This window comes from Rhinatrema bivittatum, chromosome 15 (assembly GCF_901001135.1).
Source record: "Rhinatrema bivittatum chromosome 15, aRhiBiv1.1, whole genome shotgun sequence".
In the NCBI taxonomy this organism is placed as follows: Eukaryota; Metazoa; Chordata; class Amphibia; order Gymnophiona; family Rhinatrematidae; genus Rhinatrema; species Rhinatrema bivittatum.
Window position 1 is genome coordinate 63892810 of NC_042629.1, and position 18086 is coordinate 63910895.

The 18086-nt window shown below is 41.4% G+C and overlaps 1 protein-coding gene and 1 long non-coding RNA gene across 11 annotated transcripts in view; one reads left to right on the top strand and one right to left on the bottom strand.

The window, feature by feature from the left end:
* FOXJ3 (forkhead box J3) overlaps nt 1-14853 on the bottom strand; it is an 84825-nt gene extending 69972 nt beyond the window's left edge. For 6 of the 7 annotated variants that reach the window (XM_029578750.1, XM_029578749.1, XM_029578752.1 and 3 more), the window contains exon 1: nt 14380-14711. The gene's annotated coding sequence lies outside the window, so the exon portion shown is untranslated. The other variant, XM_029578747.1, reaches the window with a different exon arrangement.
* Nucleotides 14854-14877: 24 nt separating this feature from the next.
* LOC115076826 overlaps nt 14878-18086 on the top strand; it is a 152256-nt gene continuing 149047 nt past the window's right edge. For all 4 annotated transcript variants that reach the window (XR_003852876.1, XR_003852873.1, XR_003852875.1 and 1 more), the window contains exon 1: nt 14878-15007. This is a non-coding gene — a long non-coding RNA (uncharacterized LOC115076826). The remainder of the gene's footprint in view (nt 15008-18086) is intronic.

The window sequence follows — 18086 nt, forward strand, 5'->3', positions numbered from 1 at the left end:
GGCAGCCGGTCGTTCCGCCCCCTTTTGGCTCATACTGCCACAGCGATCCCCTCCCTCTTCTCTTCTTATGGGGTAATGTTTGTCGCAGCTTGGGGGGGGGGGGGTACAGCGGAGTTACTAGAGCCATTACTCTTTTGGGGGAGGGGTGTAGAGCAAGGAATCCGCTAGGTGGCGGATTTTCTTGTCTCTGGCTTAATTTCATGTGACTGGGTTCAGCCACATGGTTGGGGACCCCTTGCTGGAGGCTATGGTGGGGGTCCCCGTTTAGCGGCGGGAGGCCGCTGGATATTCGCAGGTTTGGTGGCCTGCGAAGGAGTCATCATGCTGGGGTATGGTAGATGATTCCTTGGGTGGGCACTTGTGATGACAACTTGGCTCTGGTGTTAGTTTGATATTAGCAAAAAAGCTGCGGCCTTGTTTAACTCCAGTTTTGTCTGTGAGTGTTATTTGCTACTGTTATGTACTGTAAGGAGACAAGGGGAGGGGCCATCAGTACCAGCTGCCTATATTATGAGTTTCGGTCCTTATGTGTTTGCAAACAAAGAAACTGAAAATAATGGCAATGAATAATTACAAGATCAACCTAGTCTGCCCATTTTCCTTTCCACTAATTTTAAGCTATTTATACCATCAATAAATAAATCACAGTAGCTTGTTCAAGAATGTCAATTCATACATCATAAAATCTCAGTTGAGAATTTCATTCTCTAAGAACTATCAAGATGTAACATCTTCAATGCTAAGAAACACCATGGTTGGTATATTATTTACAGCAGATAAATCAGGATCATAATGCAATATACAAAGTATATATGTTTAAGTCTTTTCCAGACTTGGTAAATGAGTTTGATATAGCAGCTCATATACCTCATGGTGTTGATCTTAAAAGGTGCGCGCAGTCCCGTCGCACGCAAAATGGTCGCGCCTATTTTATAACATGCGCACATCGGCGTGCACATGTAAAAAAATATGGTTCCTGTGGGGATTTTGTAATCTACGCGCAGCAACGCAATCGGGCCTTTGCCCAGTTTCCTTCAAAAGCGGACTGGGAGGGAACTTACCTTTACCCATCCACCTTTTCTCCTTTCCGACCCCTAAACTAACCCTAATTAATTAGTGGGCTTTTTTTTTTTGTTTTGTTTTGGTTTTTTTTAGAGCAGAACTAAGTTATGAGCGCCAGCTGACGGCCGGCGCGCGCTTCTCCAGGACAGGACCCTAATGGCTGCTGTTCAGGCCTGCCCACGCCCCTGGCCTGCCCCTTTTAGCTGGCCTGGCATTTCTGCACGTGTCAGGGGTTACACATGTGGCTGGACCTTTTAAAAAAAATGTGCGCAGCATGCAGCCCCTGAATGTTACACGCGCAAGCCTTTTAAAATTTGCCCGTATTTGTTTCTCCAACTTCGAAGAGACATTTTTTGCAAGAGGGGAAATCTGAACTGTTTATGAGACAAAACTGAATTGGAGAAAATTTTAAATAGAGAGTCATTTGGTAAAATGATTTATTATCTTTATCGCTGTTTACATACCATTGTTGGCAAATCTGAAATAAAGGCTTCACTGATCAACAAGAGGAATTCTGAGCTTTGTCTGGATTTTGATACAGATTAGTGGATTAATATTTGGAGTTCAATTCTAAAATATCTAATGTTGGAGGGGATGTGGGTTGATAGAATAATATCATCACGTGGTGGTAATCCCCTTTACTAGAAATAACTTTGCCTTCATTTTCTCTCTTATTTGTACACAAGTTGCCTTTTTAAAGACAGGATTGCAAATGTTCTAAAGTTCCATTGCATGAGAGCTCTAATTGTATGTAACCATTTTTGTCTATATATATTTTAGTTAGGTTGTTCCTAAATAGTTTAAAAAAACAAAACCCCCCAAAAAACCCCATGCCATTCAATAAAAACATTTTTAAATGAAACACTTCACTTCATTGAACACAAACTGATACTTTCTTTGAAGAAAAAATGGCTAAGTAGTTTTCACAGGGAAATGTAACCAAAATTGATTGTTCACAAACAAAAGTTCGCTCACAACAATAAAAAAAAACACTGCCTCTTAGTACAGGTGTAGAGAGCAAGTTACAGTTGATTACAGGTTTGTCTTTTGCAATTTTGGGACAAATTATATATATATATATATATATATATATATATATATGGCAGACAGGACACATTAATCCTTTCTGGCAAAGCTAAACAATAGGTGTTATAAACTGCTCATTATTTGCTTTTCACTGAAAGACTAAGCTAAGCATAAAATACTGAAAGACTACAGCGGAGGAGATAGTGGTGATGAAGAAGATTACTTTTGCTTTGCGGGACAAGCCAGAGCTCTACAACCAAATTTGGAATCCTTACTGGACATGGAGCAGATTGCTACATGATTTTTGGTGATCTGTGATCTGGTCTGTACTAGGATTCGTTATTCTTCTGATTCTCTATTTGTTGAACCTGCGCTTATATTCTTTTGTTTGCATTTGTTCTCTGTGTGATTTCAAAAATAAACAGTTACAAAAAGAATAGAGGACATCAGAAATACTACTGGTAATTAAATCACAGTGGTAAAAGAATCAAGTTTAGTTTTTCCTATGTGGCAGGCAAAAGTTGATAACTTGTATCATGCTAGCAGGATAAACCTGTGCAGACTGAAGTATCAACCCGTTTGATCAAGTATAACCTAAACAAAAGCATGTGGCACAACTTGGTCGTATAACATATTTGCTTATTTAAAAGAATGAAAATGTTTTCCCTTTACAGGGCTTTTAATTTTTATTTTTAGGGTGCATCATTTCTGCTTAACGAAAGCAATGACCTTTACCCTCTAAGTGAAGTTGCAAGGTAGGATTGTTCATACAAGCCCACTTGGCCAGACAGAAAATCTGCCTGGAGAAGGAAGGTAAGAAACAAGGCATTTAATAAGTGCTCCAAAAAACAGACTACTAATTTTGACTGGAGCTACTGCTATCTGAAAGTCTGGTGACTTGGTTGACCGGAAGTAACATTCTGTCCAGTCATGCTACAACCTGCTGAGCTGTGACTCACTCATGCAGGCACGTATCTGACAGGCTGCCATTTACCCTACTTACTGTTTAGAAGGGTGCTAAATTAATTCAGCAGTACAGGCAGCAGGTTGGGATGGGTAAGAGATAGTGGGAGTAAAAACCGAGCCAGTGCTACAGATGAGCAGATCAAGCAATTGCTTACGGTTCCAAGCAGCTGAAGGGGGTCCCCAGGCTCACTTTGTATTGTGTTCCCCATGGACCTCTGCTCCTTCCTACCAATGCCCGCTTTCCACTCTATTTAGGGTCCCCAATGTGCTACCACTAGCTCAGGTTAAAGAGATTCTGAGGCATCTAACAGGCTGGATCAGCAAGTCCTTAGTCAGTTAAAGGCTGGAATGGGAAAAATCGTGCCCAAACAATCTTTGTGAAGATAATTTTTCTCTTTGTTCCTCCAACTCATGGTTCAGATACTGCAGAGAGACTCCATGACCATGACAACAGACCACAGCTCTTTCAAAAGGGTGAGCTTTTCATGATGGCAGAGCATGATAAGTCCCACAGGTCCTACGTTCTCTTTGGTAAGTGGTATAACACACTTGCCTAATGGCTTAGTAAAACTAGCTACATTGGTAAAGTACTGAAGAATGCCAACATTCCCTGCAGGGCCTGCACAGACTGAAAAACTAGGGAAAGGTTAGACTGTTTATAAATCAATGGAAATACATTCAGCCGTGAGCAGAAGACAGAAAACGGGGATCGTCACTCCAATCGCAGTACTGCAATGCTGCTAGCTGGAAGATGAGTGTGGGTACAGGAAAGGTTGGGAAGCGCCACCTCCGGTGAGCTCCAGATTTTTTTCACATACTGGATAATATTTTATCAGGAATATCATCCAAAAGGCATTATCCTAAAATGTCATCTCCATCCTGCAAGACTTGAGCTACAGCATTAGATTAATGCAATTGTGGTTTACTAATACATAGCAACTTCTCTTCCACAGAGGCTTAGGCAGAATTAGTTTCCTCATCTCTTTGTCCAAAATAGGGAGCACTATTAATCTACTTGCAGTGGTGGTAGTAATCAGTACTGTGATGGAATTTAAGCATGCCCGAGACAGAAAAAGCAGCCAGTGTTAAGGGCTAAGAGTTTGGATAAAAGAAATAGGGGGGCACACGTGTTGGTAATGGTGTGGAAAATTGTATACTCATCTACCCAAAATGAAAGAGGGTCAAAGAAGGAAGACAGCGAAACTGAATCAAAATCTGGAGCAGAATGGGGAGTCTGATTCAAGAATTAAGATACAAAAACACACTACCTGAATGTAATCCACTTTGAAGCGCTGAAAAAAGTGTGAAAAGCGGAATATAAATCTAAATAAATAAGTATGATCCAAGAATCTAAAGAATATCTCCAACTTCATAATGTAAAATATGGATGGCTTGCTCTGGTCCTCAAGAGCCACAAACAGGCCTGGTTTTCAGGATATCCATAATATGCATGCATTAGAGATTTGCATGTACTGCCTCCACTGTTTGCAAATCTCAAGAATATTCATTATAGATATCTTGAAAACCAGACCTTTAGGACAGAAGTTGCCCATCCCTGAAGTAGTACAGCCATTAAGCAAATTCAAAATTAAATTCAACAAGTGACTGGAATCTACATAGCATTCTCAAAATTCTTACATCTAACCTGTCAGATAATTCCAGCATATTCATAGTGGATAGCCGCAAAACCCAGCTGGCTGTGGGGTCCAGAACTGGTTTGGGAAACTGAATTAAGACTATCCAAGTGCTTATTCTAGGAACGCTGAGAAGTTACTTGTGAATGTTTTCTAGAACTGAAATTAACTCACACAGGAATAAAATATTTTCCACTTGTCTCTAAGTGTTGTTTGAATTGATTGGTCAAAGACTTTTAGGTATGGTGTCACAGTCAAATTCAGAGCAATCTGAAATTTGTAGGATTTAAAAAGGAAAACCACTCAGTTGTTCCACAAATTACTAAAAATGGTTACATCCTCCAAACAATTAACAGCCATGATGGTATTAGATGTCTTGTGAATACAATTTATGAAAATTGGGGATTATTTTTAAAAGCTCAGAGCTACCTAAAATGTCAACTTCCTTAAGGCTCAGGGGCAATACTGGGCAGTGGCATGCAGGTCTGGGCTCAGTTCTCAAAATTGCTTCTGTTCCTTGGGTGAGGTGGGGTGGAGAATACATTCAAAATCACTGATGAGAGGGAATACCAGACACTGTTCCACAGCAACATCTATTGGATAATTTCATAATCTATTGGATTCCAGAGTGGACATCTGAGATCCTGGTTTAGGGCTGTCACTATGATTGTCGAGTTAGTATGGAAGAGCATGGGGGGGGGGGGGGGGGGGGGTGGAAATCTCCAGGTAGTTATGAATAAATTCTCATGGCTCCACTGTCCCAATATAGCTGAAAGACCAAAGTGGCAGAAGGAAACATGAGAAAAACCCCTCAAACGACCCACTCCTTCCCCACACATCCTATTACAAAATGCAACTCAGAGGACCTGCACATTTGGACAAAAGCAAATATATCTACTTTAAATGGATTTTTAGGTTGGCCTCTGCTATAAATCGGATATTATCAATTGCATTACAATCTGCACAACCTGCATTAATCTCACACATAACACCTTTTGCAGACAACATATGAAATTACGAGAGGACCAAGTAAGCAGGCCCCTGGCTTTGATGTTAGCCCAAACTAAGGGCAAGAAGTAAAAAACAAAAAAAACAAAAAACAAAACATGGCAGCTCAGGCTTCAACCACAGTGCCTCATTTAAAAATGCTCAAAGCCACTTGCCCCCCATCTCCACGGGAAGAAATGGAAAATTACAAGAAAAATCAGCAACAACACACAAAGAGAGAGGAACAATCCATAATAATATTTACTACCCTGTTTCATTCTTCACTCCATCTCTCATAGAATAGCCATTCATTGTTATACAGTGCATAATATACAGTAAACCAGCCAAAGGTTGGAGGAGATTAGAATAGTGGAGAAAACATGGCCATTAAGATAAAGGCACCAAAATCATCATCAGGCTCATATATAATTGAGGATGTCGCCTATGGCAAATGAAGTATAGCTAGATGGTCAGTATATTTGTTTCTGATGCATCCAATGCTTGTCTATATGTATCTAGCTGCATGTGATACAGTCTGGCTACTCTATCTGCTCTGTACATGCAAGTCTAGCAGATTTGTTTTATAAGAATACTGATAGTCCATCAATATGTACTCCATGACGCATGCAATTGTATGTTTCAGTCGTTTGTACTATGCTTGCTTTGCATTTATTTATTTAGTGCTTTTTTATACCGACATTCATGATACAGATCATATATCGGTTTACAAGGAACAAAGGGTAATAAAGTTAACCAAAACATAGAGGAAGGCAACAGTTACAATAAAAGAAGGGTACTGGAACTGAGGGGAAGAGGAGTCAATAGCAGAAGATAATTCGATAATTATAGCAATAACAAATCATTTACAATATCTGTGCAGGAGAGCATTGGATAAAGGGCATTGGTATATGATTGTAATTGAGATGGGCCTGAATTAAGGGAATGTGCATGTGTAAGAGAACCCTTTCAGCCTGCTTTTCAAAATGTTAAATGGATTTTCATTTCATTAGAATTTCATTGGTTATTCAGTCAACACTGTCAAATGTTCCAATTTCTGTTATTGTTTTCTCTGTTACTATTCTGCTCATGATGCTCATATTTGTCCGACTTTTGTCGTCCTCTGTGGGCATGGCATTTGCATACATAGAGTTTAAGTACGTATACTGTTTGTTCTTTGCCTTTTCAGGCAAAAGAGACAGTCTGTGCCTCCACATGTAGAAGCAGCTACAATAGGAGCAGCAGTAGAGGCACTCCGTTGACTCCCAGCAGGAGCAACAGCAAAGGAAGCATGCAGCCAAATCCCACTCTGCTCATCATCACATGAATAGGAATAAGCAAGTTTAAAATGGTTTTGTCATTTTTATTCTGCAAATAAACCTTATTTTGTTGAAACTCATGATTGTTGTTAGATCTTGTATAACCTGTTTACTGTAATGATATCTATAAAGGAAATGTGATAGGTGTTTGTTGCATATGTATAGTATATAATAACTTGTATGCTAGTACTACCTAGTGCTATGACAAGTCAAGTGCGAGTCCTGCTTGCTAATGTAGCAGTGCTGTATGGTAAACTGCAGGAAGACCTTGAGAGACTGGAAAATTGGACATCCAAATAGCAGATGAAATTTAATGTGGATAAGTGCAAGGTGATGCATATATTTATTTATTTATTTTCTATACCGCTATTCATGACACGTTTGATGTGGTCTCCTCGGCTGGAATTGGTTACGATTCTGGAGCATCTGCAAGGGTTTAGTGGTAGTTGCGGGGAGGCCTAGAAGGAGGGAATTACAGTAGTCTATTTTAAAGAAAAGGGTAGCTTGGAGGACTGTCCGGAAGTCATAGAAGTGGAGGAGTGGTTTAAGTTTTTTCAGGATTTGTAATTTGAAGAAGCAGTCCTTTGTCGTATTGTTAAATTTTTTTTTTAAGTTTAGTCGGTTATCCAGTACTACGCCTAGGTCTCTGGCCTGAGCAGCTGTGGTGGGGGTCAGGGACGGAAATGTTATTGTGGTCCGAGGAAATGAGGAGTAGTTCAGTCTTGGCCATGTTGAGAACGAGATTGAGACTGGAGAGGAGGAGGTTGATGGAGTCAAGGCAGCTAACCCAGAACTTGAGGGTTTTTGGGAGGGAGTCTGTTATGGGAATCAATATCTGCACATCATCGGCATAAATGAAATGAGTTAGGTTTAGATTAGCGAGGTACTGGCAGAGGGGTAAGAGATAGATGTTAAAGAGGGAGGAGCTTTGAGGTACTCCAAGGGTAGAACTGATGGAGGGGGATTCCTTATTGCTTATTCTGACCTTGTAGTATCTATTGCTGAGGAATGACTCGAACCATCTGAGGGCTATTCCTGAGATTCCTATGTCTGAGAGGCAGTTTAGCAGAGTGGAGTGGTTCATAGTATCAAATGCAGATGAGATATCCAGAAGTGCCAGTAGGTAAGGTTGTCCTTTGTCTAATCCTATGAGAAGGGTATCCGAGAGAGAGATAAGAAGGGATTCCGTGTTTAGGAATTTATGGAAGCCGAACTGCGCGGGGTAGAGAATGTTATGTTTGTCTAGATAGTCGGAGAGTTGGGAGTTGACAAGTCTCTCCATGAGTTTGGCGATAAATGGCAGATTGGATATGGGGCGGAAGTTAAAAGGGGTCTCCTGGATCAAGGTTTGACTTCTTCAGTAGGGGTTTGAGGGTGGCAAGTTTCAGAAGGTCAGGGACTATTCCTTGAGACAGGGAGCAGTTTATAATTTTGGCCAGGGGTTTGGAAATGGTGCTAGGAATGGTGAGCAGTAAGTTTGTCGGGATGGGGTCAGAGGGATGGAATGAGAGTTTCATCTTCTTGAGAATAGATTATATTTCAAGGTATGAAGTGAGTTTGAAGGAATCAAAATTGGCTCTCTGGTCGAGGTTGATGGTGTAAGGGGGCATGGAGGAGGTGTTAGTGGAGGTGAGAAGGGCTAAGAGGTTGGAGATTTTATTCTGGAAAAAGATTGCAAGTTTGTTGGACTTAGTCTGGGCTTGGTTATCAGGGATGGAGGGGGGGGGGTGGATTTTGTAAGATCTGAAACATACGAGAACAGGGCCTTCGCATTCTAGTAGAAGTTGTGTATTTTGTGTGCATGGAAGTCTCTTTTTTTAGGTAGTATGGTCGTCCTGTATCTGTGCAAAGATGTTTTGTAGGCGGTCAGCGAGTTCGGGGAGGGGTCTTTACGTCACTTATGTTCTTTATGTCTTAGCTCTTGTATTAGTTTCCTTAGTTCAGGTGAAAACCAATGGGTTTTTTTTCATAGGAAAAAAATAACCCATGCTATAGTTACACAATGTTGGGTTCCATTTTAGGAGCTACCACCCAAGAAAGAGGATCTAGGCTTCATAGTGGATAACACATTGAAATCAGCAGTTCAGTGTGCTGCGGCAGTCAAAAAAGCAAACAGAATATTGGGAATTATTAGGAAGGGAATGGTTAATAAAACAGAAAATGTCATAATGCCTCTGTATCACTCCATGGTGAGACCGCACCTTCAATACTGTGTACAATTCTGGTCGCCGCATCTCAAAAAAGATATAATTGCGATGGAGAAGGTACAGAGAAGGGCTAACAAAATGATAAAGGGGATGGAACAGCTCCCCTATGAGGAAAGACTAAAGAGATTAGGACTTTTCAGCTTGGAGAATAGACAGCTGAGGGGGAATATGACAGAGGTGTTTAAAATCATAAGAGGGGTAGAACGGGTAAATGTGAATCGGTTATTTACTCTTTCGGATAATAGAAGGACTAGGGTGCACTCCATGAAGTTAGCATGTGGCACATTTAAAACTAATCTGAGAAAGTTCTTTTTCACTCAACGCACAATTAAACTCTGGAATTTGTTGCCTGGGGATGTGGTTTGTGCAGTGAGTGTAGCTAGGTTTAAAAAAGGATTGGATAAGTTCTTGGAGGAGAAGTCCATTACCTGCTATTAAGTTGACTTAGAAAATAGCCACTGCTATTACTAGCAACTGTATCATGGGATAGACTTAGTTTTTGGGAACTTGCCAGGTTCTTATGGTCTGGATTGGCCACTGTTGGAGACAGGATGCTGGGATTGATGAACCCTTGGTTTGACCCAGTATGGCATGTTCTTATGTTCTTTTTATTACACATTATGTCCTGTGATTTCATAGTTACATGAATGCTTGCAATTTGTTAGAGAAGATGAAAGATGTATGTGCACAAGGATTAAAATGCAAGAAGAAAGCATGTAGTGCATGTGTCTAAATGAGAAAGATGTTTATGAAATCAAGTTTACACATACATTAGAGTTCGAGAGATGGTGTAATTGCTGTATGGGATAATGTAGAGGTTTAGGTAAGGCAAAGCAATGTTTAAAAGGTGAGCACTGCAATCCCCACTGGGAAATGAGGCACTGGCCTTTTAAAAGTGACTTTGGCATGGGCAACAAATTAGTCTTTAAAAAGAGAAAGGTTATTTAACATTTTTTTTGTGGTGTCATATGATGAAGAAGAAAATTTGATTCCACCTATCTTCTCTATTTTTACCATGCATACAAATATTCATACATGGCAAAATTGCTTCCACTGGAAATAATATGAGCTGTATGCTCTGTCAGTGCTATAGACCAGACTTATGCTATGCTTAAAGAGGGTCAAATATACTATCCTAGAGCTTCTGGAGTTAAATACAAGATTGATATGCATTTCTGAGTGAATTGTTATTTATGGGCATGTCTGTGGGCAAGCAGAGGGCATCTATTTTGGATTTACCTACAGTATTCCAAATATCTTTTTTCAGGCCAGGAAAAATATTTTTGTTTTTTTAGAACTCTCTCTCCACCCAATATCTGCTTTGATGACAGTTGCTGTTTAGGTATTTCCACTATTCACTTCCCAAGGCCAAAAATATTTTGGGTCAAATGTTCCCAAACCTGTCACGGAGGACAAACAGCTAGTCAGATTTTCAATCAATCAATCAATATGCACGAGATAAAATGTACATGCTATGAAACATAGACATGATGGCAGAAAAGGACCAAATGGTCCACCCCCATGCTTATCAGTTTCCCAAACCATAAAAGTCAGGGCCCACATTGGTTAGTCTGAATGCAATTCTTTGTTACCCCCTGTCATTAAAGCAGAGAGCAAATGTTGAAGTTGCATCAAAAGTATTAGGCTTATAGGTTAAAGGTAGTAACCGCTGCACCAGCAAATTACCCCCATGTTTGTTTCCCCAGATCGTAGAAGTCTGTGCACTCGTTAGTTGCTGTCTGAATCCCATTCCCCTTTTCCCCTGCTGGTGAAGCAGAGAATAAATGATGGAGCTGCATTAACAGTATATTTATTTATTATTTATTTGTTTTTATAAACCGACATTTGATCGAGATATCACATATATAGGCTTATTGGTTAAAGGTAGTAACCACCGCACCAGAAAGTTACTCCCATGCACGCTTTTCTTCATTTCCATCCTCTAGTTTTTAAGGATCCAGTGTTTATCCCATGCCCCTGTGAATTCTTTCCAGTGTTTTTATCTTCACCACCTCCTCCAGAAGCAGTGCATGCAAATTTATCTCTCATGCATATTCATTGTGGATATCCTGAAAACCTGATTGGCTGAGGGTCCTCCAGGACAGGTTTGGGAACCACTGTTTTAGGCGAAGCAAGCCCAGAAAGAAACCAGAGGCCAACGTGGAAGGAGGCAGCCTTGAAAGTTATGCTGAAAATAGGTAGGCATACCTGCAACTTCTAACCAGTTCAGAGCTCCTATGGAAGTACTCCATTAACAATTGAAAATACATTTCTTGTGGTTTGCATATCTTTCTGCCTTTGCTTGTCACCCTCATCATTCAATTAGACTAAGCTTTTCAAGGTAGGAAACCACAGAATACCTGCATAATTTCTTAGGCCCCCATAATAGTTTTAAACACAACTTCAAAAGCTATCATAGCTATATCAAATAAACAAATAAGGTGATGTCACAGTCCAGGTAGATCTTTTCATGCTCTATCCTTTTTCCTAGCATTATTTCTTGGCAGTGAAAACTGGAAACTTAGGAGGCTGAGATACCTTTTTTAGATCTACATTAACATGAGCTCTAAAGACCATACTGGTCCCTTCTGATGTTTTCTTCAGGACCAATACAGTTAGTAAAATTCTGTATCTGGCAAGGAAACTAACAGTTTAGTATTTATCTAACACTGGTGACTGCATAAATACACGATGTGTCATGGGTTGTCTAAAAATACATTATATATTTGCTAGTAATTGTGCTGTCATTAATTAAAAAGAGTGACAAAGCAAAACCACAAAGGAATGATCAAAGGCAAGCTATTATGAGAGAAGTAATATCTTCAGATACTTCATATATCATGTTTAAAACATAGGTATGTAGTCATAAACTACTGCCTTTTTGGGATTTTCTCACTTTCAAATGGCAGAAACTTCCCTTTTAAAAACTGCAGTCAGGCATTAGTTACTTAAGCTACTGATCACCCAAGAGAACAGTTAAAAATAAACTTAATTGTCATGGGAAGTCAGTTTTTTGCATCCTATTTAACATGCTAGTGGCACTGAATTTTCAATAATGGAACACCACATGAAATTTTATCTAAGTGATAGAGAAATAAAACCTACTCATTCAAAGGAAAATGTGCACTAGACAGACATAGCCAACCAATATATACAAGAGATTTTAATTCAGTAAATGTGAGACAAGCCAATTTTATTAAATCTTACAATTGTACTGAATGTATGACATTCAAATAGAGACAAGTACTATCGCAAAAACCTACTACCTTCATGTAGCAATCAGCACCACTGAGGCAGAAATCTAAAATTATTACTGCCCTCTGTCAGGGTGATAAACAGTAATTGATATCAAAACCTTATGAATCCAGTCTACTGGTACTAGTCAAATAAGACATCAACTCCAATATCTAATTTTTTTCAGATGGATACAGCCCAGCCTACTTAGTATCCATTTTTTTAAATATATAAAAAAAAACAAACAAAAAACATATTGGTTACAAAATGAGCAGCTTTGACCTCCAGAATGTTTACAGTATTTAGATTTAACAAATACAATTTATAACAAACAAACCTGTTGGCTCTTAACCTATTTCACTGAATTTAAATTAAACATAAAACATTACTCTCATCATATTTAATAAGTTCATACTATAATTTAGAATACTTTATTTGGCACATATATCATGATTTATAGTAAATAGCAAACCAGAAATAGTTTTAAGGTTCATAGATTCATTTTTACAGCTTGATTTTTTTCACTCATTTCACACTTAATCACAAGCCAAAAAATTAAATGATTCAAATTAACAAATAACAATTTGCAAGTTACTGAAGAGCTAGCTGGCATGGTTTGAAATTAGCAATGGCATGTGGCCATACTAAAACTTCCAATTACAACTCCTACTATACTGCAGTGTAGTGGAAATAAGGCTTGTGATTATATATAGAAGTAAATTTATATATATATATATATATATATATATATATATATATATATATATACACACACACACACCATGTTGTTACAATAAAACAATAAAAAGAGAAGGGAGCAGAAGATTTCATTAGTAACTAGTAATGAGGTTCTATATAAGTTGTAAGATATAAAGTATGGAAGTCTACAAGTCATCTCTTTCCTGAAAAACCTGGAAGCTTTGCAAGTTGCTATATCTTTTATTGGTGCAAAATAGGAATTACCCCAAAGACAACATACATAAGTTTTTGGAAATGTGTGTCAATTACCATCTTTGGATAGTTCTTATTTTGGTCCAATAAAAGCTAATCATTACTTGCAAAGAACTCAGCAAAATGGTGAATAAAAATGAATGCAATATTTTAAAAAAGCATTTATAGACTAGTTTCATATTTTAATGGATAAAAGCCATAAACAAGTTATGCTAGATAGCAAGATGTAGATACAAGCCTATTAAGAAAAGCGAGGATCTTCTTCAATAGTTCCTGGACTGTGGATTCATTAGATTTTGGAGTGAGATTTCCTTATGAAGATAAAAACTCGCAATAAAAAGCATTCTGGCAAACTTCGTACAAGTGTCTGCTATGATTTACACTTAATCGGACCACGAAGTAAACAAATCTAAAGTCCCAGGGGAATGGACACCTACTGCATCCCTCCCAGTGATCAGATCCAATTCCGTACACTTCTCTCCCCTCCCGAATGTAAAAACTACGTATCGTCCACACGCACATCCACCAATACAGCTAAACGTTTCTTACGGTTTTCTTTTTAGTTTTGCAGCACACGTTGAAAAGCAAGAAGGGGCTGCAATGACACCTCTCACCGGGGAATGCAGCCTGAATGACAACCTGCGCAAGGCGCGCACCTCTGACCCGGCCGCCGTACAGCGCTGACAGGGCTCGGGGCCGGCATCGGGGCAACCTCTAAATCCGGTTCTCTGCCTCCGTGATGACACAGCTGGAGCGTGGCGAGGGAGCAGGACAGAATAACGCCCACCCCAATTCCGAGGAAGCTTACTAGACAGTAATTACTATAAGTAGGCCAGAGCCCGGAGGTACCGGACCCCACTGTCCGTCTTCCCCCACCTCAGAATCGCCGGCCTGTCTGCCACCACCACTACTACTACCAGCTCCCGAAGGCTAGGCCCCTCGGCCCGACCGAGACACCGTTTCCGCTCCCCGCTCGCTGCGCTGTCACTCACTCACCCAGCGTTTCCTGCAGGCCCTGGGCCCGTCCGGCTGCCGCGACCGGGGAGGGAGCAGAGAAGGAGGGAAGGTTGCACCAGGCTCCGGCGTCCCCTTTCCCCCCTCCGCCCCAGGCCGAGCCGCACCCCCGGCGGCCCGAGCGAGGCTGCGTGTGGCTGGCGGGAATGGGGGGGGGGGCGGGGAGAGCGGGCAGCGCCGCGGAGGAAGCAGCGCCGGCTCCTCGGCCGCTCTCTTTTTTTTCCTCTCTTCTCCACCTCAGCTCGGTGCGCTTCAGGAACAAACATCCGGGTCCTCAGCCACTCTCACTCAATCTCTCTCTCACTCCTCACTCATACACACTTACGCACGGGCCACCCGGAACTACTTCTCCCAGCAGCTTTCTCTCTCTCTCTCCGGCCGTGGCGCACGTATGGAGATTGGGTTACAGGGATTAGTCCGCAGCAGAGTGAGAGGAGCTGCTGTTGCTGGTGTCGCGCTTGCGCGCGCGCCGTACCGCCCCGGCCGGCGAGTGAAGGAGCTGGGGAGCGCGGCCGGCGACTTCTTCTTTTCTTCTGTCACTTACATTTTCAGCCTTTAAAAAAAACAAACAAACAAAAAAAAAACAAACCCTCGCACGTCATTCTCTAAGGTAAATGGCGCTTGCCGGTAGACGTGCTATTGGGTGTCAGTATTTAAGGGTCGGGGGAGGAGGAGGAGAAGCTCCTTCAGCGGGGGGGGAGGGGTTGAATATTGAAATGTGGCGCCGGATTTCCTAACTGTCTCTTCATCCAACAGTTTATACCATTGTTATTTTATAGTACGACCGCTTTTCAAGTTACCAGTGCTGAGGGAGGTTTTTGTGGTCGCACAGAAAATTACACAGCCGGTACCAGGTATAAATAAATAAATGGTAGAATTAGCAACCCCCCCCCCCCGAGCTGGATGATTCCCAGCGCAGGCTTCTGTGCCCTAGATTAACTGGCAATGCTGGAGTGGTAGCCACTGGAGGCAGGGAGTCTCCATTATTGCCAAGTGGCAGTAACTACTGGCCACACTTAGGGTCCATCTTTGCCAGGTTCTGGAAGGAGCTACAGTTTGTGGCCCCCTAGCCAAGACTATCACTGCTTGGAGCTGAGGTGGGAGAGGATATAGGAATCCTGGGTAGTGGTTAATGACACTTTAACCCACTAAACGTTGGTTACAATTGAACTTTAAACTTAAAGAATGAGAAGGAAACTGCTGAGCCAAAAATTGCTTCTATGCATCTCCTTTTCCTAATGCCTAATGGTGGGTGTAGTTCATTAGTGGAACTTTCAAAAGATTCAAGTACTAATGAATGGAAAAAATCAGAACAAAAATGGGGAATCCTATTGATTTTTTTTTTCATTTAACTATTTCTATTTATTTATTTTTAATTTTTATATACCGATGTTCCTGTATAAAATACATATCACACCGGTTTACAGGGAAATAAAACTGTCACCTCGTGGGCGGCTTACATTGAAACAAATAAAAAGGAGCTTAAAGGAACTTACAGAGAACAATCATGTCTAATTAAATTGCAATAAAGAACTAGTCAGAAACCTATGTACAGAAGGAGATAGGGGGTCAATGTCCATAAGGATATTGTATTCTTCCGGCTCTTAGTTCTCTGGGAATGCTTGTGCGAAAAACCAAGTCTTTAGCTTCTTTTTGAATGTAATATGGCAAGGTTCAAGGCGTAGGTCTGGAGGAAGTGAATTCCAGAGTGTAGGACCCGCCGTGGATAGTGTGCATTTCCTCAGGGAGGTTTTTGCTGGCTGGGTGAGTAGCATGTTCTTGTACGCCCTTCTAGTCGGTCTCTTGGTGGTCTTTTTCTGGCATACTTGCTTCTAGTCCTGTTTTTTCCTTTATCTTCCTCTAAAGAAGTTTTCTGATGTAAAAATGCAGTTTTTCTCATACAAACATAAATGGTGCAGTGCCTTTTTGAGGTGAATGTTGTACTGTTATTGCATTTTATTTTAATTTTTGTGAGTTTAATTGCAATGGCACTATTTCTGATATGAGGTTCCCAAATTCTAAATGTAAAACTGAAAAATTCAGCAAAACTGTAGAGTGAAATTGCCATAATGCTTCTACTGTCATGTGACAGCGCTGAAATCGGGGCAGTTCTCTAATAAGGCAGGGTGAGGCAGCAGAATTTTGAGGTGGCAAAAAAATGCCCCTCTCAGAACGCTGCTGTGGTGTCCCTGACCTGGGCCTGTGGTGGCAGAAGAGAGGAGTGATGCTGCAGGCCACCACCACACCAGAGGTGTGACACTGTGAGCCGCCACCACAGGAGACCAGCCCAGCGGCGACTGAAGAGAGGAAAGGGGGGGGGGCCTCACCTCCCTCACCTCAGGCAGTAGAGTGCCTTGAGCTGCCCCAGCTGAAACGGACCTATCTCTCAGCAGGCCTTTCCAAGCATTTCAGGGAATGGCTGTGCTTGGACACTACATCACTAGCTTCTTAGACTTTCTTCAGCAGAGCTAGCGGATGGATGAGCTTCCCAGACTCTGCTTCTGAATCATTTTTTGGCCTCTGGTTTTGCAAGAGTCTTCAGTGCTTTTTTGGGGTAAAACAAGCCTCTGGTTTTGCAAGAGTCTTCAGTGTTTTTTTGGGGTAAAACAAGACTTTGTTTTACCCCAAAAAAACAAGTAAAAGATTTAAAAAATCTAAGGTTAAAAAAGCCATCATTATGGACTTTAAGGCAAGAGGGTGTGGGCATTGCATATATCCATCATAGACACCCATTCTGTTTGTTCTTACTGCAAGGCACCTTCAAGTAAGACACTTCAGCACAGCCATTCCACCTCTCAGAGAGAAGCCTCTTCTTGGTTCCCTTTTCTCCTGCAAGTATGCTGCAAAGGCTTCTCCCCATATCGCACTAGCCTCAGGTGTTGACTGTGGCACAGGAGGCATAGAGAAGAGCACCTAAGTGGGGTGAGGGATCCTCACCAGGACTGTCTTCCTTTGTGCTGATAATCTGTGTCATAACCATGGAGCTCTGCTAGATTAGACCTGCCTTGATGCTAAGAAGAGCATCAAGCCTGTTAGTGCGGGTCACTTAATCTTTCATGGCATAAAAGATCCCTATGACATCCAGCCCACCTGTTCTATCCAGCTGCTCTGACCTGGAAGGCATTTGTCTTGGCATAAAACAAGAGATTACACTCAAGGACACAGTCAATCTCCTTCCTCTAGAGTGTCAGGATGCCTTCAGTTTCATCAGCCTGCACATCTTTGAAGAGGAGCAGACGCCTCTCCTTCAGCCCATCAAAAAGTCTTTGTGTGTCATCCTCAGGGTCCTGGTTGAGTGTCCCCCTGTGGGCAGGTGAGGACTCCTCACCCGGACTTCCTGCTCAACTTATCTCAGCATACATCTCCAGAAGATCTATTCTCCTTTTCTGGACAAAATGGCAAAGACATTATCACCCTGAAAACAGAACAGGACTCAAGGACAGATGTTTTCAACTTGGGGCGATTCCTGTGGCCTTCAGGGGATTCTGCATCCATCCCAATTCATGGCAGCCTGCAAGACTTAAGGAGGAGTATGTGGGAGGGGTGTATGTCATGCCTTCCATTCATTCATAAGTTCAACTTGCAGTCCAGGGTTTGACTTACTTTAGCTATCCCACCACTCTAGTGCTGGAGTCAGCACTGAAGTGGGCAAAGAGTGCACAAGAACATTTCAGTGCATCTCCCAGAAA